General features: G+C 57.2%; 7 non-coding genes across 7 annotated transcripts; 2 read left to right on the top strand and 5 right to left on the bottom strand.

The window, feature by feature from the left end:
- The first annotated feature begins 5,279 nt into the window (after positions 1-5,279).
- Positions 5,280-5,362, top strand: TRNAL-CAG (transfer RNA leucine (anticodon CAG)). Its single transcript has one exon. It is a non-coding gene; the product is annotated as a tRNA-Leu (tRNA).
- A 3,023-nt stretch (positions 5,363-8,385) lies between these two features.
- On the bottom strand, positions 8,386-8,457 carry TRNAC-GCA (transfer RNA cysteine (anticodon GCA)). Its single transcript has one exon. It is a non-coding gene; the product is annotated as a tRNA-Cys (tRNA).
- Positions 8,458-10,781: 2,324 nt separating this feature from the next.
- TRNAG-UCC (transfer RNA glycine (anticodon UCC)) lies at positions 10,782-10,853 on the bottom strand. Its single transcript has one exon. It is a non-coding gene; the product is annotated as a tRNA-Gly (tRNA).
- An 8,496-nt stretch (positions 10,854-19,349) lies between these two features.
- On the top strand, positions 19,350-19,432 carry TRNAL-CAG (transfer RNA leucine (anticodon CAG)). Its single transcript has one exon. It is a non-coding gene; the product is annotated as a tRNA-Leu (tRNA).
- Positions 19,433-22,455: 3,023 nt separating this feature from the next.
- On the bottom strand, positions 22,456-22,527 carry TRNAC-GCA (transfer RNA cysteine (anticodon GCA)). Its single transcript has one exon. It is a non-coding gene; the product is annotated as a tRNA-Cys (tRNA).
- A 2,828-nt stretch (positions 22,528-25,355) lies between these two features.
- Positions 25,356-25,427, bottom strand: TRNAQ-CUG (transfer RNA glutamine (anticodon CUG)). The gene has a single exon. It is a non-coding gene; the product is annotated as a tRNA-Gln (tRNA).
- Positions 25,428-25,928: 501 nt separating this feature from the next.
- Positions 25,929-26,000, bottom strand: TRNAG-UCC (transfer RNA glycine (anticodon UCC)). Its single transcript has one exon. It is a non-coding gene; the product is annotated as a tRNA-Gly (tRNA).
- Between the last annotated feature and the right edge of the window lie 1,735 nt (positions 26,001-27,735).

Below are 27,735 nucleotides of genomic sequence, written 5' to 3'. Positions count from 1 at the left end.
GATCACCTCCTTGTCCTCCACATGCTCAGTGAGGACCTCCAGGATGTAGTTGAAGAAGCCCTTCTGGTTGTCCTTGGCATCCCTTGCCAGATTTCATTCCAACTGGGCCTTAGCCTTCCTCGTCGCATCCCTGCACACTCTGACAACGTCCCTGTATTCCTCCCAAGTGGCCTGTCCCCTTTTCCACATTCTGTAGACTTCCTTCTTCTGTTGGAGTTCTGCCAGGAGCTCCTTGCTCATCCATGCAGGTCTCCTGCCCACTTTGCTGGACTTCCTACTCAAGAGGGATGCACCCGTCTTGAGCCTGGAGGAAACGATGCTTGAATATTAACCGGCTCTCCTGGACCCCTCTTCCTGCTAGGGCCCTACCCCATGAGATTCCCCTGAGGAGGTCCCTGAAGAGGCCAAAGTTAGCTCTCCTGAAGTCCAGGGTTGTGATCTGACTTATATTACTTATTGCCCTGCTTCCTCCTCGTAGGAGCCTGAACTCCACTACAGCCAAGGCTGCCCCCAGCCTTCACAGATCCAACCAGGCCTCCTTTGTTTGTTAGCACAAGGTCAAGCAGCACACCTCTCCTTGTTGGCGTCTCCACCACCTGTGTCAAGAAGTTATCATCAGTGCTCTGCAGGACCCTCCTCGACTGTTTGTGCCTAGCTGTGCTCTCTTCCCAGCAGATGTCAGGGTGGTTGAAGTCTCCCGGGAGAACCAGGGCCTCTGATCGTGAGGCTACTTCCAGCTGTCTGTAGAAGGCCCCATTGACTACTTCTTCCTGATCAGGTGGCCTGTAGTAAACCCCCACAACAGTGTCACCCATGTTAGCCTGCCCTTTAATCCTTACCCATAAGCTCTCAGCTTGCTCTTCATCCACCCCGAGGCAGAGCTCCAGACATTCTAGTTGCTCCCTCACATAAAGAGTAACTCCACAGCACCTCGCCTTCCTAGCCTGTCTTTCCTAAAAAGTGCATAGCCATCTTTCCTAAAAAGTGCATAGCCATCCATGACAGCATTCCAGTCACGTGTGCTATCGCACCACGTCTCTGTAACTGCAACGAGATCCTGGCCCTGCAACCGCACACAGATCTCTAATTCTTCCTGCTGATTCCCCATGCCGCGTGCATTGGTGTACAGGCATTTCAGAGAGCCAAATGGGGCATGCAGGCTTCTCAGGAGAGGTGCAAGAGGATGCTCCATAGCCATGTCCCGCGCTGTGCCCCTGGCTGCATGCACCCGCTGGAGGCATCCTGACTTGAGCAGTGTTTTACTGACTATCCTGTCTCTATAACACTCCCCTTCCCCCATCTTGCCTAGTTTAAAGCCCTCCTTGCCAGGCTGGTCAACCTGTTGGCAAAGACACGCATGCCCCACTTGGTGAGGTGGATCCCAGCTCTCTCCATCAGCTCTCTCCATCAGCTCTCTCCATCAGATCTTCAAACAGGGTCCCACGGTCATAGAAACCAAAACCCTGCTGCCAACACCAGCGGTGCAGCCAGTTGTTAACTGCAGCGTTAACTCAGTGAGCATTGAAGCTGTGTGGAGCAGGTGCCCAGAGAAGTTTGGACTCTCCTTCCGTGGAGAGCAAATTCAAAATGTGTCAGGGCCAGGCACTGAGCGACCGGCTCCAGCTTTGGCACTAGTCCTGCTTTGAGCGGGCAGTTGAATTAGAGGCCTCCGGAGATCCCTTCCAGTCTGTCTCGTTCCACGAATTCCCAGCTCCCAGAGAGCGCTGCACTCTCCTCCCTCCTCTGCACCACGGCAGCAAGTGAGCCTCTTCCCCACAGGAACTGGAGCTCAGTCGTTGCTCAGCGCTTGGCTCATGTCCTGTCCTTTCTCTTTGACTCCCCAGCCCCTTCCCCCCCCCCCCCCCCCACACACTCCTTCAGACTGCCACAGCCTCCCTCCGGGGGTTACTGTGGTAGAGCCCTCCCTACGCAGCCCTCCAGTCCCCAACCAAGGCAGAAGGAAGCCCTCTTGCTTCCCCAGGAACTGGCCATGGGGCGGCATTGCGGGCAAAGTCTTTGGCTTCTCAGTTCATCAGCCTTCAAAGCGCGTGGGTGTGACGCACCACTAGAGGGGTGTCTGGGATTCTTTCGGATTCCCGAGTTAGCTGCGCTGAACCGGGGAGATTGTCATTTGTCAAGGGTGAGAATTTATTAGAGATGGGAGGTTATAACAAAGCTAAAAGTGCAGTGTAGTATAGCGAGAAATATAACAGAACTGAAAGTACATATACTTATCAGAGCTGTACGGTTAAATCACGGGTGCACGGTGGTACGGTGACCGCTCTCGCCCCTCACGGGCCACCCCTCCGGTACAGTTTTCCCCGGATTCTCCTCACCACGCTGTTGACATTAGGGGCATCCCCACTGACGGGTGGGTCCTCGGGTCTGCAGGCCAGCGGACCATGGGTCCAAGTCCGCAACAAACCCATGGGGCTTCCTCTCTTTTACACCCAGTCGAAACAACGCCAGCCCACAGGTATACAAAAGCTGTATGGCTCTAGTCAATAGCAGAGTGCATACCAACAGGTAACCTCGTGCCCAGCCCAGCCCTCGTACCCAGCATGGGTAGCAATTGTTGGTAACGGTACGCCCAGTAACAGGTCGTTCTGTGGGGGATGGCTCCACAGCCCCTAGATGTTTGTGGTGTGGGTCTGCGGTGTCACTTCTCCTTTATGTGGTCTTGTCAATCATGGGGTGGTTAGAGGGTGTGCCCCCAGGGTGCAGCAACCCCACAGCCATGGTGCACCTGGGGTTCGCTAACTCCTGGGGAGCACCCCAGAGCAAACCCCTCTTCTATGGGCTACACCATCCGGAGTCCCACACTTGCCTGTGTGGCGCCTGCCAGTGGGAAAGACATGCGTACTCTTGCCATGACTCAGGAGCACCGTGACAGCATGTTGGCTTGTCCAGAGCAAGAATACAGAGCTCAGGTGTGCTGAAATCAAATCACAGCTCCAAGTCACACTTTTCTCTCCATTCCCAGGGAGAGAAAGACACCTATATTCTCCAAGGGCAGAGCTGGATTTTTCTGAGTCACTGCGCTGAGTTTCTGGGTTCTTGGAGAGCAGTGGGAGGGTGGCCTTGGGAGACTGTTCAATGAGACCACGGGGCTATGCTGGGCCCTCTTTCTGCCTGCTCCTGGCACTGCTGAGCAGAGAGAGGGACCCCCTCTGTCACAGCCCTGAGGGCACTGATAGGCTTCAGTGCCCTGACCAGCCTCAGCTCGGACCTCCCCCCCCCACCACCATGCACCCTCTTCCTGTGGGCCCAGGAGCCCCATTTAAGCTCAGCCCTAGGCCTTTCCTCTGGCTGCGCTATGTTGTGGGAGTACTAGTCTCTGGCTCTGTCACGGCCATGTCCCTGCCTAGCCATGGACCCCATTGATCTGGACACTGACCCGCGGTCTGACGTCCCAGCCTGACCTCAGACCTGCCTTTTCACCATGGACCTGCCTGGTGATCACTGGACTGCGTCTGACCCTCACCACCCTTGCCAGACCCGATTCTGACCCTGACCCTGAGCTGCAGATTTACTTCCCAGCTTGACCTCGGACCTGCCTCATCACCAGGTGAACTTCCCTGGTGATCTGTACTCTTTGCTGAGCCTCGCTAGCATCTCCAGGCCTGCCCTGTTTGCCTGGCTTGGTGGCGGTGGGAAGGGACCCTGGCAGGCAAGGTCCTTGCCCAGCCAGTCGTGTTATCGCACCCGGCTCCCCATCCCTTAGGGATCAGCCGGCGCTTGCTGCTCCCGGACACTCAGGCTCCTCCTCTAAGAGGCTGGAGCAGCACGGGGTCTGAATGGTGAAAAGCTTTTAAAGAAGCTCTGAAGGTGCCCCTCTCTTTCCACCTTGGTTTTGTCTACAGTACAGGAAAACAGTGACAGATACCGCACAAAAAGCCACTTCTTGGAAGCTGTTCCCCTCCATTTCTTGGTTCTGCAGAGTGGCCTGCAGTGCTCCAGCTGTTGTAAATTCAGCTGCAGAGAGCCTAACGGAGCTGGCCCCTGACCTGCCACCATGGTGCCTGTGTCAAGGGGTCCGGTGGCCTCCCACTTGCATAACCAGGGGGGCACCCAGACCCACATCCTGAGGCAGCAGGAGGTCAGTAAGCCCGCAGTTTCCTGTCGGCTTGCGGAGATGTTTGAGGCTAGCAGAGCATATTTTGTGCATGCGCAAGTCAGGGCTTGTCTGAAAGCGTGGCTCACTCGCTTGCTCACCCAGCGCACGGTGTTTGGCCCTGCAGAAAAGCCAGCTGGACAGGAAAGCGCCCTGCAGAGGCGAAAGCCGCTCTGTTTCTGGCCATGTCCTCTCTCTGCTTCCCTCGTGCTTTCTCCGGTGCTTATGTGGGCCCATGATGAGTGCAGCTTCACGGAGCTGCACCGGGAGAAAGTAACTCCCCACGTAAATCAATGGTTCCCAACCAGCATCACCCTCTACACCAGCTCCCTGTCAGGAGAGTGTCAGAGCCAGCGTGAGGGACAAGGTGGGATTGGGACAGAGGGGCATGTGGCCATCCCTTTCAGCAGCAGCTACTTGTGGGACTGGCACAGCCGTAGCATGGCCTTATCCCGTAATAGCAGGGCTCACCGTTTCAGGAGTCGCTAGTGATAATCGCTCTCGTTGAGCCAAGCTTGCCTGTACAGTCTCTGCAAGCGTGTGCGTGTGTGTGTGCGCGCGCGCATGGGTGGGCGGGGGCAGGAGGTGGGGAGGGGGCCTTGGCAGTGTTCCTTTACAGTGCAAGAAGGGAGATGTGCCCACAGGCTCCATTTGCACCCCAAGCTGTGTGGGGAGGGGATGGCCACACAGGAAAACCCAGAGCCAGGCGGGGGGGCTGTCCATGGTGCCTAATCTACACTCCCAGCCCTAACACACTGCCCCCGCCCACCCAGAGCATCCAGGGGGCTGGGACATTTCTGAGGCAGGAAAAGGTGGCCCTGAGAGGCCCCGCATGGGCAGCTCTGTGGCACCAGCAGAGAGGGCACCCCAAGGCTGGTGGTCTGAGCCCACCGCAGGACGCCGTCCTGCTGGCAGCGGAGCTGGGGAGGTGGTGCTTCCTGACCCACCAGGTTCTGCCCAGCTTGCCCTTCCCCAGCCCCCAGCCAGGCTGGCTTTGGAGGCGGGCAGGAAGAGGAGAGCAGGGGCAGAACTGGGGCCAGCAGGAAGGCTGCGGGGCGGGAAACATCAGGAACCAAACCCCCTGTTTCCTGGGGAGAGACAGCCAGAGACACGCTGCAGAGGGGACAGCCTTCAGGGCAGGAGCTGAGCCAAGGTTGGCAGAGGGGTCAGGGTGGCCGAGCGGTCTAAGGCGCTGCGTTCAGGTCGCAGTCTCCGTGGGAGGCGTGGGTTCGAATCCCACTCCTGACAAGCTTGTCGCTGCCTCTTTTCCTTTCCCCGGCTGGCAGTGGAGAGCCTCGGGCCAGGACTTTCCTCCTGGACATCCTTCTCTGCATGCTGTGCTCTCCAGTCTGTGCCCCTCAGAGAAGCCCATGGCTTGTGGTGAAGGAGGCAAGGAGAGCCCCTAGGGTCAGGTCAGATCAGCTCCCTAAACTGGCTCGGGGCTTGGTGGGATTTGTGCCCCTGCAGTCCCCAAAGAGCAACAGGGCCTCTGGGCTCACTGCAGGTGTGGTGAAAGAGCAAGGGGAGTTCCTCGGGCCAGATCTACTGGCTGAACCCTCGGGAAGACAGAGGCCGCCTCCTTCTTACAGGTGCACAAGGAAAGGACAGGAGACAATGGGAACAAGCTGCAACAAGGGAAATTCTGATTTGATATCAGAAGAGGGGAAAAAAAGCATGGTGGGTGTGGTTTCCTCCTGGAACAGGCAGATTCGAGTCGAGCAAAGCGGGCAGGAGACCTGCATGGATGAGCAAGGAGCTCCTGGCAGAACTCCAACAGAAGAAGGAAGTCTACAGAATGTGGAAAAGGGGACAGGCCACTTGGGAGGAATACAGGGACGCTGTCAGAGTGTGCAGGGATGCGACGAGGAAGGCTAAGGCCCAGTTGGAATGAAATCTGGCAAGGGATGCCAAGGACAACAAGAAGGGCTTCTTCAAATACATCACTAGCAAGAGGAAGACTAGGGCCAAGGTGGGCCCGCTGCTGAATGGGGCGGGTGCCCTGGTAACAAAGGAAATAGAGAAGGCAGAGTTACTGAATGCTGCCTTTGCTTCAGTCTTCACTGCTAAGGCCAGCCCTCAGGAATTCCAGACCCTGGGGACAAGAGAGGAAGGCTGGAGAAAGGAAGACTCCCCCTTGGTGGAGGAGGAGGATCAGGTTAGAGATCTTTTGTCCAAACTTGACCTCCATAAATCCGTGGGTCCTGACGGGATGCATCCGCGAGTGCTGAGAGAGCTGGCGGATGTTATGGCTAGGCCACTCTCCATCATCTTGGAGAGGTCCTGGAGATCAGGAGAGGTGCCTGAGGACTGGAAGAAAGCCAATGTCACCCCAGCCTTCCAAAAGGGCAAGAAGGAGGAGCCAGGGAACTACAGGCCTGTCAGCCTCCCCTCCATCCCAGGAAAGGTGATGGAACAGCTCCTCCTGGAGGTCCTCACTAAGCATCTGGAGGACAAGAAGGTGATCAGGAGTAGTCAGCATGGATTCACCAAAGGGAAATCATGCTTGACCAATCTGATAGCCTTCTAGGATGGGATGACCGGCTGGGTAGATGAGGGGAGAGCAGTGGATGCTGTCTACCTGGACTTCAGCAAGGCTTTTGACACTGTCTCCCATCACATCCTCGTAGGTAAACTCAGCAAGTGTGGGCTAGAGGAGTGGACGGTGAGGTGGATTGAGAACTGGCTGGATGGCCGAGCTCGGAGGGTTGTGGTGAATGGCGCAGAGTCAAGTTGGAGGCGTGTAGCTAGTGGTGCCCCACTGGCTAGGGGGTCAGTCCTGGGTCCAGTCTTGTTCAATATATTCCTCAATGACCTGGAGGAAGGGACAGAGTGCACCCGCAGCAAGTTTGCTGAGGATACTAAACTGGGGGGAGTGGCTGACACACCAGAAGGCAGTGCTGCCATTCCGAGGGACCAGGGCAGGCTGGAGAGCTGGGCGGAGAGGAACCTCCTGAAGTTCAGCAAAGGCAAGTGCAAGGTCCTGCACCTCGGGAGAAATAATCCCATGCAGCAGTACAGGCTGGGGGTTGACCTGCTGGAAAGTAGCTCTGCCGAGAAGGACCTGGGAGTGGTTCTTCCAGTCCTCAGGTTAAACAAGTTAAGCATGAGCCAGCAACGTGGGCTTGTGGCCAAGAAGGCCAATGGTATCCTGGGGTGCATGAGGCAGAGTGTTGCCAGCAGGTGGAGGGAGGTGATCCTGCCCCTCTCCTCAGCCCTGGGGAGGCCTCACCTGGAGTACTGTGCCCAATTCTGGGCTCCCCAGTACAAGAGAGACATGGCGCTACTGGAGAGAGTCCAGCGGAGGGCTACAAAGATGGTGAGGGGACTGGAGCACCTCTCCTAGGAAGAAAGACTGCGAGAGCTGGGCCTGTTCAGTCTGGAGAAGAGAAGACTGAGAGGTGATCTGATCAACGTGTATAAGTATCTGAAGGGGGGTGTCAAGAGGATGAGGCCAGCCTCTTCTCCGTGGTGCCCAGCAGCAGGACAAGAGGCAACGGGCAGAAACTGAACCACAGGAAGTTCCATCTGAATCTGAGAAAAAAACTTCTTCACTGGGAGGGTGACAGAGCACTGGAAGAGGTTGCCCAGCGAGGCAGTGGAGTCTCCTTCGCTGGAGATATTCAAAACCCGTCCGGATGTGATCCTGGGCAATATGCTCTAGAGGACCCTGCTTGAGCAGGGAGGTTGGACTAGATGATCTCCAGAGGTCCCTTCCAACCTAAACCATTCTGTGATTCTGTGATTCTCCCTCACTGGGGTTTTCAGACCTCAACTGGACAAGGCCACAGGCAGCCTCAAGTAACTCTGCAGTCAGCCCTGCCCGGAACTGGAGGTTGGACTACAGACCTGTAAGCTGCCTTCCAAGCTAAATTTAACTATGACTACCTCATTCTTTGTGCTGTTGCTCTCTTAAGTGGACACCCTGTATTTCATGTATTTACTGTACAAGTCATAGTCAAGGTTTGAGATATAATGCTGTCCTCGCGGGGGATGGTGGGAGGGATGGCAGCGGGGTGGGTGCGTGTATATGTGTGTGTGGTTATTCACAGGAGATGGAGCTGCTGTGCGAAAGTTTCCTGTTCGCGCAACAATGCCACCTCACTGCCTGCCCTGGGGAAAGGACTGAGTGCAGGAAAGGGCCTTTGGAGAAATGCCTTTGCTCCTGGCTTTCTCTTTGAACAGGTGTCTGTCCCCCACAGCCTTCCCACTGAGGGATGGGGAAGCAGGCCGCCAAGGCACAGGAGAAGCTCCAGGAAGAAAAGCAGCAGTGGAGGGGGCACCTGGAGTTGAACCAGGGACCTCTTGATCTGCAGTCAAATGCTCTCCCACTGAGCTACACCCCCTGCATCATGCACACCACTGCTGGACTCCCCATGCTCACGTCTGCACGCCCAGCCTTGTCCTTGTCCTTAGTGCCCGGACCTGGGGCAATAAGCAGTGGGTTAGGCAAATCTTTGCTGCCAGGCCCTCAAATCCAGCCTTAAGGTGAGATGTAACGCTTGTTGTGCATTTTAAGAAAACCAGCCGCAGGCCCCTCGGGGACATGCAGCTAGAACTGGATTTGGAGGGCACAGAGAAAGATGAGGAAAGAAAAGAAAGGCTGATCTGGTGGGGGTCTTGAAAGGGCTGGAGGCCTGAGCGCACTGAGTTCCCAGCTCCACCTCACAGAGCCAGGCCTCGCCATGCTGCCTCTGGCTCTGCTGCACTCTGAGCTCCTCGAGAAAGAGCTCGTGCTCGTCCGCTCTGCTGAGTCTCCTGCTGACGGCAGGACGGTTTGGGGGTTAGGAATTGCTGTAGGTAGGATGTGATTGCCACAAGGTAGAGCTGGAATGGGAAAAGGCAAACGCTTTGCATGCCGCTTGTCCTGGGGAAACGGGCAATTCTCTGTGCCTCACTCAACCCAGGAAACATGTGTCTTGGTCTCTGTGCTGCTTTTTTTCCTTTTTTCCTTCCTGCTCATTAAAGATGTTGTGCAGCATAGCTGGAGACTCGTGGTGGTGTTTCTTTCTCCGCCAGCCTCCGTTAGCCACCCGCTCTGCACAGGAAAGCATTCCCCCCTGTCCTGAGCTTACCTCTCTCTGCCAGAACCTGAGGAGGGAAAACCAAGGATGGAGAATCCACAACCTCTCTGGGCCACCTGTTCCAATGTTCAGCCAGCCTCACGCTAAAGAAGCATTTTCTCACGTTCAAGCTGAATTTCCCGTGTTCAGTTTGTGTGCGATGACTCTTGCCCTGTCAGTGGGCACCACCGAGAAGAGGGGCACCACTCCCTTGGTCTGTCTTCGTTCGACCCTCCCGTTGGATAGTTATACGCACTGGTAAGATGCCCCGTGAGCCTTCTCTTCTCCGGGCTCAACAGTCCCGACTCTCTCAGCCTCTCCTCATATGAGAGGTTCTCCAGGCCCCTAATCATCCTTGTGCCTCTTTGCTGGACTCGTGCCGGTAGGGCCCTCTCTTTCTTCCACTGCGGAGCCCAGAACTGGAGACCGCGCTCCAGATGTGGCCTCTGGAGCGCTGAGTAGAGGGGAAAGCACCACTTCCCTTGACCTGGTGGCAACACTCTTCCTCACGCAGCCCAGCCTACCGTGGGCCGCCTTTGCCACAAAGGCACGTTGCTGGCTTGTGGTCAGCTTGTAGGGTGCCAGGACCCCCAGGTCTTTTCTGCAAAGCTGCTTTCCAGCAGGTCGGCCCCCACCATGTACTGGCGCCTGGGGTTATTCCTCCCCGGGTGCCTGGGGTTATTCCTCGCCGGGTGCAGGGCGTTGCACTTTGCCTTGCTGAACTTCCTGCGGCTCCTGTCTGCCCGTTTCTCCAGCCTGCCGAGCCGACAGTCCGGGCCTTGTCTCTTTTTGCTAAGACAGGTGGTTACTTACAGGAGGCACTGGAGGCAAGAAGCACCGGGGCTGCTCAGGAGCAAACCAAGGCCTCGTACTTACAAGCATGCAGCCAAACACCAAGCCACATCCCGTGTCACTGTTCAGTCCCCCAGTTCATGCATTACTCTTCCCAAAGCTGTACCACCCACATCTCCCAGCAGGGACTGCTGCTCGAGTTACACCATCTTTGCAGTAGGTGGAGCTCTTCTGCGGACTCAGGGCTGTTGCCTCTGCCTTCCCTCTCGGGCCAGTCCGCACCTGGCAGCAAGTGAACAGGGCTCTTCAAAGTGTCCTTCCTCCCTCTGCAGGAGCCCCTGGGCATCTGCATGCCAGGTGCCCTTGCAGGGACTCCACTGGTGCCGTCATGTTTCTGGTTCCAGCAGTTAGGGGCTCTGTCAGCTCCCCAGGAGCTTGGTATCTCACGGGCACTTATTTCAGAGCAGAGCTGTTGTGTCCCGGAAGGCCTTCAGCACTTGAGGCAGCAACGTGCCCTTGCAGCAAAGGCGGCTGGCAGCATCCTGGGCTGCGTTAGGAAGAGCGTTGCCAGCAGGCTGAGGGAGGTGTGATCCTTCCCCTCTGCTCAGCACTGGTGAGAGCACATCTGGAGTGCTGTGTCCATTTCTGGGCTTCCCGGTACGAGAGAGACAAGGCCACACTGGAGTGAGCACAGCAAAAGGCCACAGAGAAGGTCAAGGTGCCTCACCCTGCCTGTGCATGCAGCCCTGCCTGGGCTCTTTTCTGGCAGGAGGTGGAAGGGCCTCTGCAGGCGCCTGGGAGAAGAAAAGTGCATGTGCGTTGTCCGGGAATCGAACCCGGGTCAACTGCTTGGAAGGCAGCTATGCTCACCACTATACCACCAACGCATGCAGACCTATGCCTGCCTCCTGCTCGTCCCAGGCACTCTCTGACCCTCGCTGAGCTTTCAAGACTATCCCGGGAGTCTGAGAGGGGAGAAAGATGCAGCAGAAGGAAAAAGAATAGGAAGCAGCATTGCCCTGCCCCTGCCTCTTCTCCTGATGCTGCAAAAACTTGCAGAAGTTTCCACAAAGGACGCCTCCCTTCCCATCACAGAAGCACGTGCATCTCAGCTCTGGCCCCGTGGGAAAAACATGCCCCTGAGAAGAAAATCCATCCGTCCCCAGAGGAGAGCATGTCTCTGTCAGGAAAGGTGTGAGCCTGTGTGGCTGGGAAAGGAGAGAGGGGGTTTGCACGCGCCCTGGCGACTCTGGGGGGAAGCTGAGGGTGACTAGAGGGATGGAGGGTTCACCGGGCACGCTGTTCAGCTGGAGGGACTGTGGCTGTGAGGCTTTGTCCAGGGCTGGAGCCTGGTCGCTCCAGGCAGCCCAAAAGGGGACAGGTGCCCCATAGTTGGCAGGATTCGAACCTGCGCAGGGAAACCCCCATGCGTTTCACGTCCATCGCCTTCCCCACTCGGCCACAGCTTCCTGCCCCAAACCTCTCAGCAGCAGTGATCACGTGCCCTGTGCAACTCGTCCGGCCTGCTGCGAGTTCCAGGGCCAGGCTGCACTAGGGGGATGGGGGAGGGGGGAGTTCTCCTTTGCACTCTTTGGACACACCACAGCTGGGCACGCACAGACCCACAGACGAGCGCATTCAGACGTGGACAGCAGGCAGGAACATGAGGGCTGCAATACACCCCAACAGAGGCACCACACCTGGGACTCCAGGGGAAGTGTCTCACTTACCTCCCAGTGCCTGCTGTGGAGTGAGGCGGACTGGACAGAAGGTGCCACCAGATGCCCAGCCCTGGGGAGGAAGCAGAGCTGGGGAAATCCTGGACAAAGACATTCTGGGGTAATTATACTCCTTACAGTCTTATTTCCCTGCTGCTATGCAGGAACAGGCATCCACAGTGATATTTTTCCTTCCCCTTGCGTCAGCCTGAGAGGAAGCAGTGCCCAGCTCTGCGCTCCTCTGGTTCCTGCACATGCAGGAGGCCTGGGTTTCCTTCCCACCCAGGAAGACTATGGGCTCCGTGGGGAGGGGGCGCACCTCTGGGCCCCAGGCCAGAGAGCCTGGACACCGTGTTGAACACAGCTGTGGGGACACCGCGTTGGACACAGCTGCCAGTCAGCTCACCAGCAAGGCCAAGGAGCCCTGACACGCCTGCACGGCAGGTGGGCCTGGAAGGCACATCTGAAGCAGAGCTTTGTCAAGGCAGAGAAGTCCAGGGCCCTGGGAAAGAGGGCACTGCCAGGAAAGCGCCTGGGAATCGTTGCTCTAGCCTGCACCAGTTCCTTCCTAACATCACTTAACTCCTGCCTTCCTCTGCCCTCCCTGCTCCTACTTCCTCCAGCACTGGTTTGCACTAAAGCACCGCAGCTGCTGTCTTTGGTGAGCACAGGGCAGTTTGCAAGAGACAGAGCCAGTCCCTGAGTCCTTCCAGGTGATGGGGCTTTCCCCCTTGGCAGGGTGCCCTGCCACAACTCAGTCATGTGGGGCAGCAAGGGGCCAGCAGGGTTGACTTGGTTTGGGGCTTCCTCCTTCCCTTGCTGCGGACTGAAATGGAGGTGCCCAAAACGTCCTTGGGATGGCAGCAAGAGAGCATCCATTGGGCTCAGGGGTCACTCTAGCGCAGCTCTTCAGGCTTGGCCTGGGCAGCGGCTCTGAGGAAGTGTGTCAGCAGCAGGTCACCAGCAGAGGTGGAACCTGCCTCTCCAGGGCAGAAAGCCACCGGGGGCTCCCAGGGCTCACCAAGCCTGCACAAGGAAAGCACTGTGTGCAGGAGAGGCACGTGACTCCAGGTGGAGGGGAGCCTTTTCCTGGCTAGGAGAGCATCAGACACTCATCCACTCGTTGGGAAGCAAGCGCTCCCAGCACAATGCAGGCAGGCAGGCTGCCCCCTGGCTCTGGGGTTTCTGTCCTCCCCTGCAGAGGCAGCTCAGTTGGGCAAACACAAACTCCCCGCTTTCCCCTGGGTCTGTGCCAGGCAGGAGATGGCGTCATAAGGGCAAACCAAGGCGGCTTCAGCCCGGGCCCACGGCCTTGGGGCTTCCCGGGGGAGACTTTTTTCCTCCGTGGGACCAGGCCCAGGCAGGAGGAACGGCAACCCCCCGAGCCCAAGAGCTGGCACGGTCAGTGCCTGGGAGTGGCAGGGAGGGCCCTGCCATCTCCCCACAAAGCTGCTGGGGGGAGCAGAGTGGCGCAGCGGAAGTGTGCTGGGCCCATAACCCAGAGGTCGATGGATCGAAACCATCCTCTGCTATGGCCCTTTTGCCCCACCCCGCCCCCCTGAGAGGTGGGGCCTCTCACTTTGGGCACGTGCACCAGCACTCCCCGCAGTGCTGCGCTCCAGGTCTCTGGCCAGGGCTGGTTGGTGGCTGTGCCACTCCTCAGCCCCTTGTCTGTGCTCCTCCTGCGTTCTCCTTTGCTTTCTCAGCATCTTCTCCCACCTTCTCCTTTGCTTTCTTAGCATCCAGGCCTCCAAAAGTGCCCCCGAGGGGCAGAGACTGCTGTGGTTCACAGGCAGTGGACCACAGAGAGGTCCCCCCACAAGAGTGTGGGTGTCCTGGGCACAAAGCTGTTTCTCCCTTCCCTTCAGGGAGCTAAATCCACAGCTTCCTGATGGCAGGACCCTGCCCTTGCCTTTGTTGAACTTCAGGAGGTTCCTCTCCGCCCAGCTCTCCAGCCTGTCCTGGTCCCTCGGAACGGCAGCACTGCCTTCTGGTGTGTCAGCCACTCCCCCACAGTTTAGTATCCTCAGCAAACTTGCTGCGGGTGCACTCTGTGCCTTCGTCCAGGTCATCGATGAATACGTTGAACAGGACTGGACCCAGGACTGACCCCTGCGGGACAGTGCGAGCTACAGGCCTCTGTGCCACTGACCACAACCCTCTGAGCTCGGCCATCCAGCCGGTCCTCAGGCCACCTCACTGTCCACTCATTCAATCCACACTTGCTGAGTTTACCTATGAGAAAGTGATGGGAGACAGTGTCAGAAGCCTTGCTGAAGTGCAGGGAGACAGCATCCACTGCTCTGCCCTCATCTACCCAGCCAGTCAGGCCATCAGAGAAGGTCAAGCATGATTTCCCTTTGGTGAACCCGTGCTGACTACTCCTGATCACCTCCTTGTCCTCCACATGCTCAGTGAGGACCTCCAGGATGTAGTTGAAGAAGCCCTTCTGGTTGTCCTTGGCATCCCTTGCCAGATTTCATTCCAACTGGGCCTTAGCCTTCCTCGTCGCATCCCTGCACACTCTGACAACGTCCCTGTATTCCTCCCAAGTGGCCTGTCCCCTTTTCCACATTCTGTAGACTTCCTTCTTCTGTTGGAGTTCTGCCAGGAGCTCCTTGCTCATCCATGCAGGTCTCCTGCCCACTTTGCTGGACTTCCTACTCAAGAGGGATGCACCCGTCTTGAGCCTGGAGGAAACGATGCTTGAATATTAACCGGCTCTCCTGGACCCCTCTTCCTGCTAGGGCCCTACCCCATGAGATTCCCCTGAGGAGGTCCCTGAAGAGGCCAAAGTTAGCTCTCCTGAAGTCCAGGGTTGTGATCTGACTTATATTACTTATTGCCCTGCTTCCTCCTCGTAGGAGCCTGAACTCCACTACAGCCAAGGCTGCCCCCAGCCTTCACAGATCCAACCAGGCCTCCTTTGTTTGTTAGCACAAGGTCAAGCAGCACACCTCTCCTTGTTGGCGTCTCCACCACCTGTGTCAAGAAGTTATCATCAGTGCTCTGCAGGACCCTCCTCGACTGTTTGTGCCTAGCTGTGCTCTCTTCCCAGCAGATGTCAGGGTGGTTGAAGTCTCCCGGGAGAACCAGGGCCTCTGATCGTGAGGCTACTTCCAGCTGTCTGTAGAAGGCCCCATTGACTACTTCTTCCTGATCAGGTGGCCTGTAGTAAACCCCCACAACAGTGTCACCCATGTTAGCCTGCCCTTTAATCCTTACCCATAAGCTCTCAGCTTGCTCTTCATCCACCCCGAGGCAGAGCTCCAGACATTCTAGTTGCTCCCTCACATAAAGAGTAACTCCACAGCACCTCGCCTTCCTAGCCTGTCTTTCCTAAAAAGTGCATAGCCATCTTTCCTAAAAAGTGCATAGCCATCCATGACAGCATTCCAGTCACGTGTGCTATCGCACCACGTCTCTGTAACTGCAACGAGATCCTGGCCCTGCAACCGCACACAGATCTCTAATTCTTCCTGCTGATTCCCCATGCCGCGTGCATTGGTGTACAGGCATTTCAGAGAGCCAAATGGGGCATGCAGGCTTCTCAGGAGAGGTGCAAGAGGATGCTCCATAGCCATGTCCCGCGCTGTGCCCCTGGCTGCATGCACCCGCTGGAGGCATCCTGACTTGAGCAGTGTTTTACTGACTATCCTGTCTCTATAACACTCCCCTTCCCCCATCTTGCCTAGTTTAAAGCCCTCCTTGCCAGGCTGGTCAACCTGTTGGCAAAGACACGCATGCCCCACTTGGTGAGGTGGATCCCAGCTCTCTCCATCAGCTCTCTCCATCAGCTCTCTCCATCAGATCTTCAAACAGGGTCCCACGGTCATAGAAACCAAAACCCTGCTGCCAACACCAGCGGTGCAGCCAGTTGTTAACTGCAGCGTTAACTCAGTGAGCATTGAAGCTGTGTGGAGCAGGTGCCCAGAGAAGTTTGGACTCTCCTTCCGTGGAGAGCAAATTCAAAATGTGTCAGGGCCAGGCACTGAGCGACCGGCTCCAGCTTTGGCACTAGTCCTGCTTTGAGCGGGCAGTTGAATTAGAGGCCTCCGGAGATCCCTTCCAGTCTGTCTCGTTCCACGAATTCCCAGCTCCCAGAGAGCGCTGCACTCTCCTCCCTCCTCTGCACCACGGCAGCAAGTGAGCCTCTTCCCCACAGGAACTGGAGCTCAGTCGTTGCTCAGCGCTTGGCTCATGTCCTGTCCTTTCTCTTTGACTCCCCAGCCCCTTCCCCCCCCCCCCCCCCCACACACTCCTTCAGACTGCCACAGCCTCCCTCCGGGGGTTACTGTGGTAGAGCCCTCCCTACGCAGCCCTCCAGTCCCCAACCAAGGCAGAAGGAAGCCCTCTTGCTTCCCCAGGAACTGGCCATGGGGCGGCATTGCGGGCAAAGTCTTTGGCTTCTCAGTTCATCAGCCTTCAAAGCGCGTGGGTGTGACGCACCACTAGAGGGGTGTCTGGGATTCTTTCGGATTCCCGAGTTAGCTGCGCTGAACCGGGGAGATTGTCATTTGTCAAGGGTGAGAATTTATTAGAGATGGGAGGTTATAACAAAGCTAAAAGTGCAGTGTAGTATAGCGAGAAATATAACAGAACTGAAAGTACATATACTTATCAGAGCTGTACGGTTAAATCACGGGTGCACGGTGGTACGGTGACCGCTCTCGCCCCTCACGGGCCACCCCTCCGGTACAGTTTTCCCCGGATTCTCCTCACCACGCTGTTGACATTAGGGGCATCCCCACTGACGGGTGGGTCCTCGGGTCTGCAGGCCAGCGGACCATGGGTCCAAGTCCGCAACAAACCCATGGGGCTTCCTCTCTTTTACACCCAGTCGAAACAACGCCAGCCCACAGGTATACAAAAGCTGTATGGCTCTAGTCAATAGCAGAGTGCATACCAACAGGTAACCTCGTGCCCAGCCCAGCCCTCGTACCCAGCATGGGTAGCAATTGTTGGTAACGGTACGCCCAGTAACAGGTCGTTCTGTGGGGGATGGCTCCACAGCCCCTAGATGTTTGTGGTGTGGGTCTGCGGTGTCACTTCTCCTTTATGTGGTCTTGTCAATCATGGGGTGGTTAGAGGGTGTGCCCCCAGGGTGCAGCAACCCCACAGCCATGGTGCACCTGGGGTTCGCTAACTCCTGGGGAGCACCCCAGAGCAAACCCCTCTTCTATGGGCTACACCATCCGGAGTCCCACACTTGCCTGTGTGGCGCCTGCCAGTGGGAAAGACATGCGTACTCTTGCCATGACTCAGGAGCACCGTGACAGCATGTTGGCTTGTCCAGAGCAAGAATACAGAGCTCAGGTGTGCTGAAATCAAATCACAGCTCCAAGTCACACTTTTCTCTCCATTCCCAGGGAGAGAAAGACACCTATATTCTCCAAGGGCAGAGCTGGATTTTTCTGAGTCACTGCGCTGAGTTTCTGGGTTCTTGGAGAGCAGTGGGAGGGTGGCCTTGGGAGACTGTTCAATGAGACCACGGGGCTATGCTGGGCCCTCTTTCTGCCTGCTCCTGGCACTGCTGAGCAGAGAGAGGGACCCCCTCTGTCACAGCCCTGAGGGCACTGATAGGCTTCAGTGCCCTGACCAGCCTCAGCTCGGACCTCCCCCCCCCACCACCATGCACCCTCTTCCTGTGGGCCCAGGAGCCCCATTTAAGCTCAGCCCTAGGCCTTTCCTCTGGCTGCGCTATGTTGTGGGAGTACTAGTCTCTGGCTCTGTCACGGCCATGTCCCTGCCTAGCCATGGACCCCATTGATCTGGACACTGACCCGCGGTCTGACGTCCCAGCCTGACCTCAGACCTGCCTTTTCACCATGGACCTGCCTGGTGATCACTGGACTGCGTCTGACCCTCACCACCCTTGCCAGACCCGATTCTGACCCTGACCCTGAGCTGCAGATTTACTTCCCAGCTTGACCTCGGACCTGCCTCATCACCAGGTGAACTTCCCTGGTGATCTGTACTCTTTGCTGAGCCTCGCTAGCATCTCCAGGCCTGCCCTGTTTGCCTGGCTTGGTGGCGGTGGGAAGGGACCCTGGCAGGCAAGGTCCTTGCCCAGCCAGTCGTGTTATCGCACCCGGCTCCCCATCCCTTAGGGATCAGCCGGCGCTTGCTGCTCCCGGACACTCAGGCTCCTCCTCTAAGAGGCTGGAGCAGCACGGGGTCTGAATGGTGAAAAGCTTTTAAAGAAGCTCTGAAGGTGCCCCTCTCTTTCCACCTTGGTTTTGTCTACAGTACAGGAAAACAGTGACAGATACCGCACAAAAAGCCACTTCTTGGAAGCTGTTCCCCTCCATTTCTTGGTTCTGCAGAGTGGCCTGCAGTGCTCCAGCTGTTGTAAATTCAGCTGCAGAGAGCCTAACGGAGCTGGCCCCTGACCTGCCACCATGGTGCCTGTGTCAAGGGGTCCGGTGGCCTCCCACTTGCATAACCAGGGGGGCACCCAGACCCACATCCTGAGGCAGCAGGAGGTCAGTAAGCCCGCAGTTTCCTGTCGGCTTGCGGAGATGTTTGAGGCTAGCAGAGCATATTTTGTGCATGCGCAAGTCAGGGCTTGTCTGAAAGCGTGGCTCACTCGCTTGCTCACCCAGCGCACGGTGTTTGGCCCTGCAGAAAAGCCAGCTGGACAGGAAAGCGCCCTGCAGAGGCGAAAGCCGCTCTGTTTCTGGCCATGTCCTCTCTCTGCTTCCCTCGTGCTTTCTCCGGTGCTTATGTGGGCCCATGATGAGTGCAGCTTCACGGAGCTGCACCGGGAGAAAGTAACTCCCCACGTAAATCAATGGTTCCCAACCAGCATCACCCTCTACACCAGCTCCCTGTCAGGAGAGTGTCAGAGCCAGCGTGAGGGACAAGGTGGGATTGGGACAGAGGGGCATGTGGCCATCCCTTTCAGCAGCAGCTACTTGTGGGACTGGCACAGCCGTAGCATGGCCTTATCCCGTAATAGCAGGGCTCACCGTTTCAGGAGTCGCTAGTGATAATCGCTCTCGTTGAGCCAAGCTTGCCTGTACAGTCTCTGCAAGCGTGTGCGTGTGTGTGTGCGCGCGCGCATGGGTGGGCGGGGGCAGGAGGTGGGGAGGGGGCCTTGGCAGTGTTCCTTTACAGTGCAAGAAGGGAGATGTGCCCACAGGCTCCATTTGCACCCCAAGCTGTGTGGGGAGGGGATGGCCACACAGGAAAACCCAGAGCCAGGCGGGGGGGCTGTCCATGGTGCCTAATCTACACTCCCAGCCCTAACACACTGCCCCCGCCCACCCAGAGCATCCAGGGGGCTGGGACATTTCTGAGGCAGGAAAAGGTGGCCCTGAGAGGCCCCGCATGGGCAGCTCTGTGGCACCAGCAGAGAGGGCACCCCAAGGCTGGTGGTCTGAGCCCACCGCAGGACGCCGTCCTGCTGGCAGCGGAGCTGGGGAGGTGGTGCTTCCTGACCCACCAGGTTCTGCCCAGCTTGCCCTTCCCCAGCCCCCAGCCAGGCTGGCTTTGGAGGCGGGCAGGAAGAGGAGAGCAGGGGCAGAACTGGGGCCAGCAGGAAGGCTGCGGGGCGGGAAACATCAGGAACCAAACCCCCTGTTTCCTGGGGAGAGACAGCCAGAGACACGCTGCAGAGGGGACAGCCTTCAGGGCAGGAGCTGAGCCAAGGTTGGCAGAGGGGTCAGGGTGGCCGAGCGGTCTAAGGCGCTGCGTTCAGGTCGCAGTCTCCGTGGGAGGCGTGGGTTCGAATCCCACTCCTGACAAGCTTGTCGCTGCCTCTTTTCCTTTCCCCGGCTGGCAGTGGAGAGCCTCGGGCCAGGACTTTCCTCCTGGACATCCTTCTCTGCATGCTGTGCTCTCCAGTCTGTGCCCCTCAGAGAAGCCCATGGCTTGTGGTGAAGGAGGCAAGGAGAGCCCCTAGGGTCAGGTCAGATCAGCTCCCTAAACTGGCTCGGGGCTTGGTGGGATTTGTGCCCCTGCAGTCCCCAAAGAGCAACAGGGCCTCTGGGCTCACTGCAGGTGTGGTGAAAGAGCAAGGGGAGTTCCTCGGGCCAGATCTACTGGCTGAACCCTCGGGAAGACAGAGGCCGCCTCCTTCTTACAGGTGCACAAGGAAAGGACAGGAGACAATGGGAACAAGCTGCAACAAGGGAAATTCTGATTTGATATCAGAAGAGGGGAAAAAAAGCATGGTGGGTGTGGTTTCCTCCTGGAACAGGCAGATTCGAGTCGAGCAAAGCGGGCAGGAGACCTGCATGGATGAGCAAGGAGCTCCTGGCAGAACTCCAACAGAAGAAGGAAGTCTACAGAATGTGGAAAAGGGGACAGGCCACTTGGGAGGAATACAGGGACGCTGTCAGAGTGTGCAGGGATGCGACGAGGAAGGCTAAGGCCCAGTTGGAATGAAATCTGGCAAGGGATGCCAAGGACAACAAGAAGGGCTTCTTCAAATACATCACTAGCAAGAGGAAGACTAGGGCCAAGGTGGGCCCGCTGCTGAATGGGGCGGGTGCCCTGGTAACAAAGGAAATAGAGAAGGCAGAGTTACTGAATGCTGCCTTTGCTTCAGTCTTCACTGCTAAGGCCAGCCCTCAGGAATTCCAGACCCTGGGGACAAGAGAGGAAGGCTGGAGAAAGGAAGACTCCCCCTTGGTGGAGGAGGAGGATCAGGTTAGAGATCTTTTGTCCAAACTTGACCTCCATAAATCCGTGGGTCCTGACGGGATGCATCCGCGAGTGCTGAGAGAGCTGGCGGATGTTATGGCTAGGCCACTCTCCATCATCTTGGAGAGGTCCTGGAGATCAGGAGAGGTGCCTGAGGACTGGAAGAAAGCCAATGTCACCCCAGCCTTCCAAAAGGGCAAGAAGGAGGAGCCAGGGAACTACAGGCCTGTCAGCCTCCCCTCCATCCCAGGAAAGGTGATGGAACAGCTCCTCCTGGAGGTCCTCACTAAGCATCTGGAGGACAAGAAGGTGATCAGGAGTAGTCAGCATGGATTCACCAAAGGGAAATCATGCTTGACCAATCTGATAGCCTTCTAGGATGGGATGACCGGCTGGGTAGATGAGGGGAGAGCAGTGGATGCTGTCTACCTGGACTTCAGCAAGGCTTTTGACACTGTCTCCCATCACATCCTCGTAGGTAAACTCAGCAAGTGTGGGCTAGAGGAGTGGACGGTGAGGTGGATTGAGAACTGGCTGGATGGCCGAGCTCGGAGGGTTGTGGTGAATGGCGCAGAGTCAAGTTGGAGGCGTGTAGCTAGTGGTGCCCCACTGGCTAGGGGGTCAGTCCTGGGTCCAGTCTTGTTCAATATATTCCTCAATGACCTGGAGGAAGGGACAGAGTGCACCCGCAGCAAGTTTGCTGAGGATACTAAACTGGGGGGAGTGGCTGACACACCAGAAGGCAGTGCTGCCATTCCGAGGGACCAGGGCAGGCTGGAGAGCTGGGCGGAGAGGAACCTCCTGAAGTTCAGCAAAGGCAAGTGCAAGGTCCTGCACCTCGGGAGAAATAATCCCATGCAGCAGTACAGGCTGGGGGTTGACCTGCTGGAAAGTAGCTCTGCCGAGAAGGACCTGGGAGTGGTTCTTCCAGTCCTCAGGTTAAACAAGTTAAGCATGAGCCAGCAACGTGGGCTTGTGGCCAAGAAGGCCAATGGTATCCTGGGGTGCATGAGGCAGAGTGTTGCCAGCAGGTGGAGGGAGGTGATCCTGCCCCTCTCCTCAGCCCTGGGGAGGCCTCACCTGGAGTACTGTGCCCAATTCTGGGCTCCCCAGTACAAGAGAGACATGGCGCTACTGGAGAGAGTCCAGCGGAGGGCTACAAAGATGGTGAGGGGACTGGAGCACCTCTCCTAGGAAGAAAGACTGCGAGAGCTGGGCCTGTTCAGTCTGGAGAAGAGAAGACTGAGAGGTGATCTGATCAACGTGTATAAGTATCTGAAGGGGGGTGTCAAGAGGATGAGGCCAGCCTCTTCTCCGTGGTGCCCAGCAGCAGGACAAGAGGCAACGGGCAGAAACTGAACCACAGGAAGTTCCATCTGAATCTGAGAAAAAAACTTCTTCACTGGGAGGGTGACAGAGCACTGGAAGAGGTTGCCCAGCGAGGCAGTGGAGTCTCCTTCGCTGGAGATATTCAAAACCCGTCCGGATGTGATCCTGGGCAATATGCTCTAGAGGACCCTGCTTGAGCAGGGAGGTTGGACTAGATGATCTCCAGAGGTCCCTTCCAACCTAAACCATTCTGTGATTCTGTGATTCTCCCTCACTGGGGTTTTCAGACCTCAACTGGACAAGGCCACAGGCAGCCTCAAGTAACTCTGCAGTCAGCCCTGCCCGGAACTGGAGGTTGGACTACAGACCTGTAAGCTGCCTTCCAAGCTAAATTTAACTATGACTACCTCATTCTTTGTGCTGTTGCTCTCTTAAGTGGACACCCTGTATTTCATGTATTTACTGTACAAGTCATAGTCAAGGTTTGAGATATAATGCTGTCCTCGCGGGGGATGGTGGGAGGGATGGCAGCGGGGTGGGTGCGTGTATATGTGTGTGTGGTTATTCACAGGAGATGGAGCTGCTGTGCGAAAGTTTCCTGTTCGCGCAACAATGCCACCTCACTGCCTGCCCTGGGGAAAGGACTGAGTGCAGGAAAGGGCCTTTGGAGAAATGCCTTTGCTCCTGGCTTTCTCTTTGAACAGGTGTCTGTCCCCCACAGCCTTCCCACTGAGGGATGGGGAAGCAGGCCGCCAAGGCACAGGAGAATCTCCAGGAAGAAAAGCAGCAGTGGAGGGGGCACCTGGAGTTGAACCAGGGACCTCTTGATCTGCAGTCAAATGCTCTCCCACTGAGCTACACCCCCTGCATCATGCACACCACTGCTGGACTCCCCATGCTCACGTCTGCACGCCCAGCCTTGTCCTTGTCCTTAGTGCCCGGACCTGGGGCAATAAGCAGTGGGTTAGGCAAATCTTTGCTGCCAGGCCCTCAAATCCAGCCTTAAGGTGAGATGTAACGCTTGTTGTGCATTTTAAGAAAACCAGCCGCAGGCCCCTCGGGGACATGCAGCTAGAACTGGATTTGGAGGGCACAGAGAAAGATGAGGAAAGAAAAGAAAGGCTGATCTGGTGGGGGTCTTGAAAGGGCTGGAGGCCTGAGCGCACTGAGTTCCCAGCTCCACCTCACAGAGCCAGGCCTCGCCATGCTGCCTCTGGCTCTGCTGCACTCTGAGCTCCTCGAGAAAGAGCTCGTGCTCGTCCGCTCTGCTGAGTCTCCTGCTGACGGCAGGACGGTTTGGGGGTTAGGAATTGCTGTAGGTAGGATGTGATTGCCACAAGGTAGAGCTGGAATGGGAAAAGGCAAACGCTTTGCATGCCGCTTGTCCTGGGGAAACGGGCAATTCTCTGTGCCTCACTCAACCCAGGAAACATGTGTCTTGGTCTCTGTGCTGCTTTTTTTCCTTTTTTCCTTCCTGCTCATTAAAGATGTTGTGCAGCATAGCTGGAGACTCGTGGTGGTGTTTCTTTCTCCGCCAGCCTCCGTTAGCCACCCGCTCTGCACAGGAAAGCATTCCCCCCTGTCCTGAGCTTACCTCTCTCTGCCAGAACCTGAGGAGGGAAAACCAAGGATGGAGAATCCACAACCTCTCTGGGCCACCTGTTCCAATGTTCAGCCAGCCTCACGCTAAAGAAGCATTTTCTCACGTTCAAGCTGAATTTCCCGTGTTCAGTTTGTGTGCGATGACTCTTGCCCTGTCAGTGGGCACCACCGAGAAGAGGGGCACCACTCCCTTGGTCTGTCTTCGTTCGACCCTCCCGTTGGATAGTTATACGCACTGGTAAGATGCCCCGTGAGCCTTCTCTTCTCCGGGCTCAACAGTCCCGACTCTCTCAGCCTCTCCTCATATGAGAGGTTCTCCAGGCCCCTAATCATCCTTGTGCCTCTTTGCTGGACTCGTGCCGGTAGGGCCCTCTCTTTCTTCCACTGCGGAGCCCAGAACTGGAGACCGCGCTCCAGATGTGGCCTCTGGAGCGCTGAGTAGAGGGGAAAGCACCACTTCCCTTGACCTGGTGGCAACACTCTTCCTCACGCAGCCCAGCCTACCGTGGGCCGCCTTTGCCACAAAGGCACGTTGCTGGCTTGTGGTCAGCTTGTAGGGTGCCAGGACCCCCAGGTCTTTTCTGCAAAGCTGCTTTCCAGCAGGTCGGCCCCCACCATGTACTGGCGCCTGGGGTTATTCCTCCCCGGGTGCCTGGGGTTATTCCTCGCCGGGTGCAGGGCGTTGCACTTTGCCTTGCTGAACTTCCTGCGGCTCCTGTCTGCCCGTTTCTCCAGCCTGCCGAGCCGACAGTCCGGGCCTTGTCTCTTTTTGCTAAGACAGGTGGTTACTTACAGGAGGCACTGGAGGCAAGAAGCACCGGGGCTGCTCAGGAGCAAACCAAGGCCTCGTACTTACAAGCATGCAGCCAAACACCAAGCCACATCCCGTGTCACTGTTCAGTCCCCCAGTTCATGCATTACTCTTCCCAAAGCTGTACCACCCACATCTCCCAGCAGGGACTGCTGCTCGAGTTACACCATCTTTGCAGTAGGTGGAGCTCTTCTGCGGACTCAGGGCTGTTGCCTCTGCCTTCCCTCTCGGGCCAGTCCGCACCTGGCAGCAAGTGAACAGGGCTCTTCAAAGTGTCCTTCCTCCCTCTGCAGGAGCCCCTGGGCATCTGCATGCCAGCTGCCCTTGCAGGGACTCCACTGGTGCCGTCATGTTTCTGGTTCCAGCAGTTAGGGGCTCTGTCAGCTCCCCAGGAGCTTGGTATCTCACGGGCACTTATTTCAGAGCAGAGCTGTTGTGTCCCGGAAGGCCTTCAGCACTTGAGGCAGCAACGTGCCCTTGCAGCAAAGGCGGCTGGCAGCATCCTGGGCTGCGTTAGGAAGAGCGTTGCCAGCAGGCTGAGGGAGGTGTGATCCTTCCCCTCTGCTCAGCACTGGTGAGAGCACATCTGGAGTGCTGTGTCCATTTCTGGGCTTCCCGGTACGAGAGAGACAAGGCCACACTGGAGTGAGCACAGCAAAAGGCCACAGAGAAGGTCAAGGGCTTGCGCCATCTGTCATACCAGGAGAGGCTAACAGAGCTGGGATTGTCTAGCCTGGGGAAGAGAAGGCTAAGGTTGGGGTGGGGGTGGGGGGGAATCTTATCAATGTGTATAAGTACCTGAGGTGGTGGACGAAGAGGGGGAAGAGGGAGTAGAGAAGAGAGAGCCAGCCGCTTCTTGGCGGTGCCCAGGGACAGGGCAAGAGGCAGTGGGCACAAGCCATGAAGTACATGACATTCCACTTAAACACACAGAACCCCCCCCCTGTTTTACTGTGCGGGGCTGTCAAACATGGGAACAGCTTGCCCAGAGAAGCTGTGGAGTCTCCATCCATGGAGATTTTTCAAAACTTGACATCACAGGGCCCTGAACAGACTCCTTTTCTTGACCCTGCTTTGAGGAGGGGTTGGACTAGATAGTCTGCAGAAGTTCCTTCCCACCTCAGCTGTTCAGTGATCCTGTGACCCTCTGCCCAAACCCAGTGCCAGGGGCACGAGAAGAGGGAAGGAAGACCGGAGTGCGTAAAGCAGTCTACCCAAGAGCAACGCAAGGGTGTAAAATGCAGTCAGCTGAGGCAGGCCCTCAGTGAAGCAGAAGCCTGAGGTCCCACTGAGACTTGAACTCAGATCGCTGGATTCAGAGTCCAGAGTGCTCACCATTACACCATGGGACCGCCTGGACACCTCTTCTTGCCGCTCTGTCGCTATAGCAGGGCTGAGCCACATGGTCCTGGCTGAGCCAGGGGCTTTCTGCATCTCCCCAGCAACGCCCATGCACAGCCTTTCTGCAGGCCCTTGAGGCACCATGCAGTCAGAAGCGGGCCCTTCAGGAGAGCAGCAGAGCCCTTTGCAGAAGCCTGTCATGCTTCTAGCAAAGGAGGTAGCACCTTCATTCTGGGGCGCTTCCTTCTGCAGGGCTATGCCTCGGGGGGCAGGGCAAGCAGCCTGGAAGCTGTGCTCGGCGACAGACCTGCTGCTTTGGCCAAGGCAGGCATTGCTGAAGGAGGAGGGGGCCCCTGTCTCTCCTGGGCTCTGTGGGGTGCCTCACCCTGCCTGTGCATGCAGCAAGGGGAGTGGCTCCCCGAGGGAACATGAACCTGTTGGGGAAACCTGGGCTTTTTTCTGGCAGGAGGTGGAAGGGCCTCTGCAGGCGCCTGGGAGAAGAAAAGTGCATGTGCGTTGGCCAGGAATCGAACCCGGGTCAACTGCTTGGAAGGCAGCTATGCTCACCACTATACCACCAACGCACGCAGACCTATGCCTGCCTCCTGCTCGTCCCAGGCACTCTCTGACCCTCGCTGAGCTTTCAAGACTATCCCGGGAGTCTGAGAGGGGAGAAAGATGCAGCAGAAGGAAAAAGAATAGGAAGCAGCATTGCCCTGCCCCTGCCTCTTCTCCTGATGCTGCAAAAACTTGCAGAAGTTTCCACAAAGGATGCCTCCCTTCCCATCACAGAAGCACGTGCATCTCAGCTCTGGCCCCGTGGGAAAAACATGCCCCTGAGAAGAAAATCCATCCGTCCCCAGAGGAGAGCATGTCTCTGTCAGGAAAGGTGTGAGCCTGTGTGGCTGGGAAAGGAGAGAGGGGGTTTGCACGCGCCCTGGCGACTCTGGGGGGAAGCTGAGGGTGACTAGAGGGATGGAGGGTTCACCGGGCACGCTGTTCAGCTGGAGGGACTGTGGCTGTGAGGCTTTGTCCAGGGCTGGAGCCTGGTCGCTCCAGGCAGCCCAAAAGGGGACAGGTGCCCCATAGTTGGCAGGATTCGAACCTGCGCAGGGAAACCCCCATGCGTTTCACGTCCATCGCCTTCCCCACTCGGCCACAGCTTCCTGCCCCAAACCTCTCAGCAGCAGTGATCACGTGCCCTGTGCAACTCGTCCGGCCTGCTGCGAGTTCCAGGGCCAGGCTGCACTAGGGGGATGGGGGGGGGGGGAGTTCTCCTTTGCACTCTTTGGACACACCACAGCTGGGCACGCACAGACCCACAGACGAGCGCATTCAGACGTGGACAGCAGGCAGGAACATGAGGGCTGCAATACACCCCAACAGAGGCACCACACCTGGGACTCCAGGGGAAGTGTCTCACTTACCTCCCAGTGCCTGCTGTGGAGTGAGGCGGACTGGACAGAAGGTGCCACCAGATGCCCAGCCCTGGGGAGGAAGCAGAGCTGGGGAAATCCTGGACAAAGACATTCTGGGGTAATTATACTCCTTACAGTCTTATTTCCCTGCTGCTATGCAGGAACAGGCATCCACAGTGATATTTTTCCTTCCCCTTGCGTCAGCCTGAGAGGAAGCAGTGCCCAGCTCTGCGCTCCTCTGGTTCCTGCACATGCAGGAGGCCTGGGTTTCCTTCCCACCCAGGAAGACTATGGGCTCCGTGGGGAGGGGGCGCACCTCTGGGCCCCAGGCCAGAGAGCCTGGACACCGTGTTGAACACAGCTGTGGGGACACCGCGTTGGACACAGCTGCCAGTCAGCTCACCAGCAAGGCCAAGGAGCCCTGACACGCCTGCACGGCAGGTGGGCCTGGAAGGCACATCTGAAGCAGAGCTTTGTCAAGGCAGAGAAGTCCAGGGCCCTGGGAAAGAGGGCACTGCCAGGAAAGCACCTGGGAATCGTTGCTCTAGCCTGCACCAGTTCCTTCCTAACATCACTTAACTCCTGCCTTCCTCTGCCCTCCCTGCTCCTACTTCCTCCAGCACTGGTTTGCACTAAAGCACCGCAGCTGCTGTCTTTGGTGAGCACAGGGCAGTTTGCAAGAGACAGAGCCAGTCCCTGAGTCCTTCCAGGTGATGGGGCTTTCCCCCTTGGCAGGGTGCCCTGCCACAACACAGTCATGTGGGGCAGCAAGGGGCCAGCAGGGTTGACTTGGTTTGGGGCTTCCTCCTTCCCTTGCTGCGGACTGAAATGGAGGTGCCCAAAACGTCCTTGGGATGGCAGCAAGAGAGCATCCATTGGGCTCAGGGGTCACTCTAGCGCA

This window comes from Struthio camelus, chromosome 12, assembly GCF_040807025.1.
Source record: "Struthio camelus isolate bStrCam1 chromosome 12, bStrCam1.hap1, whole genome shotgun sequence".
In the NCBI taxonomy this organism is placed as follows: Eukaryota; Metazoa; Chordata; class Aves; order Struthioniformes; family Struthionidae; genus Struthio; species Struthio camelus.
The sequence above is the reverse complement of the archived record's forward strand: the minus strand, read 5'-3'. Positions and strand labels throughout refer to the sequence as shown.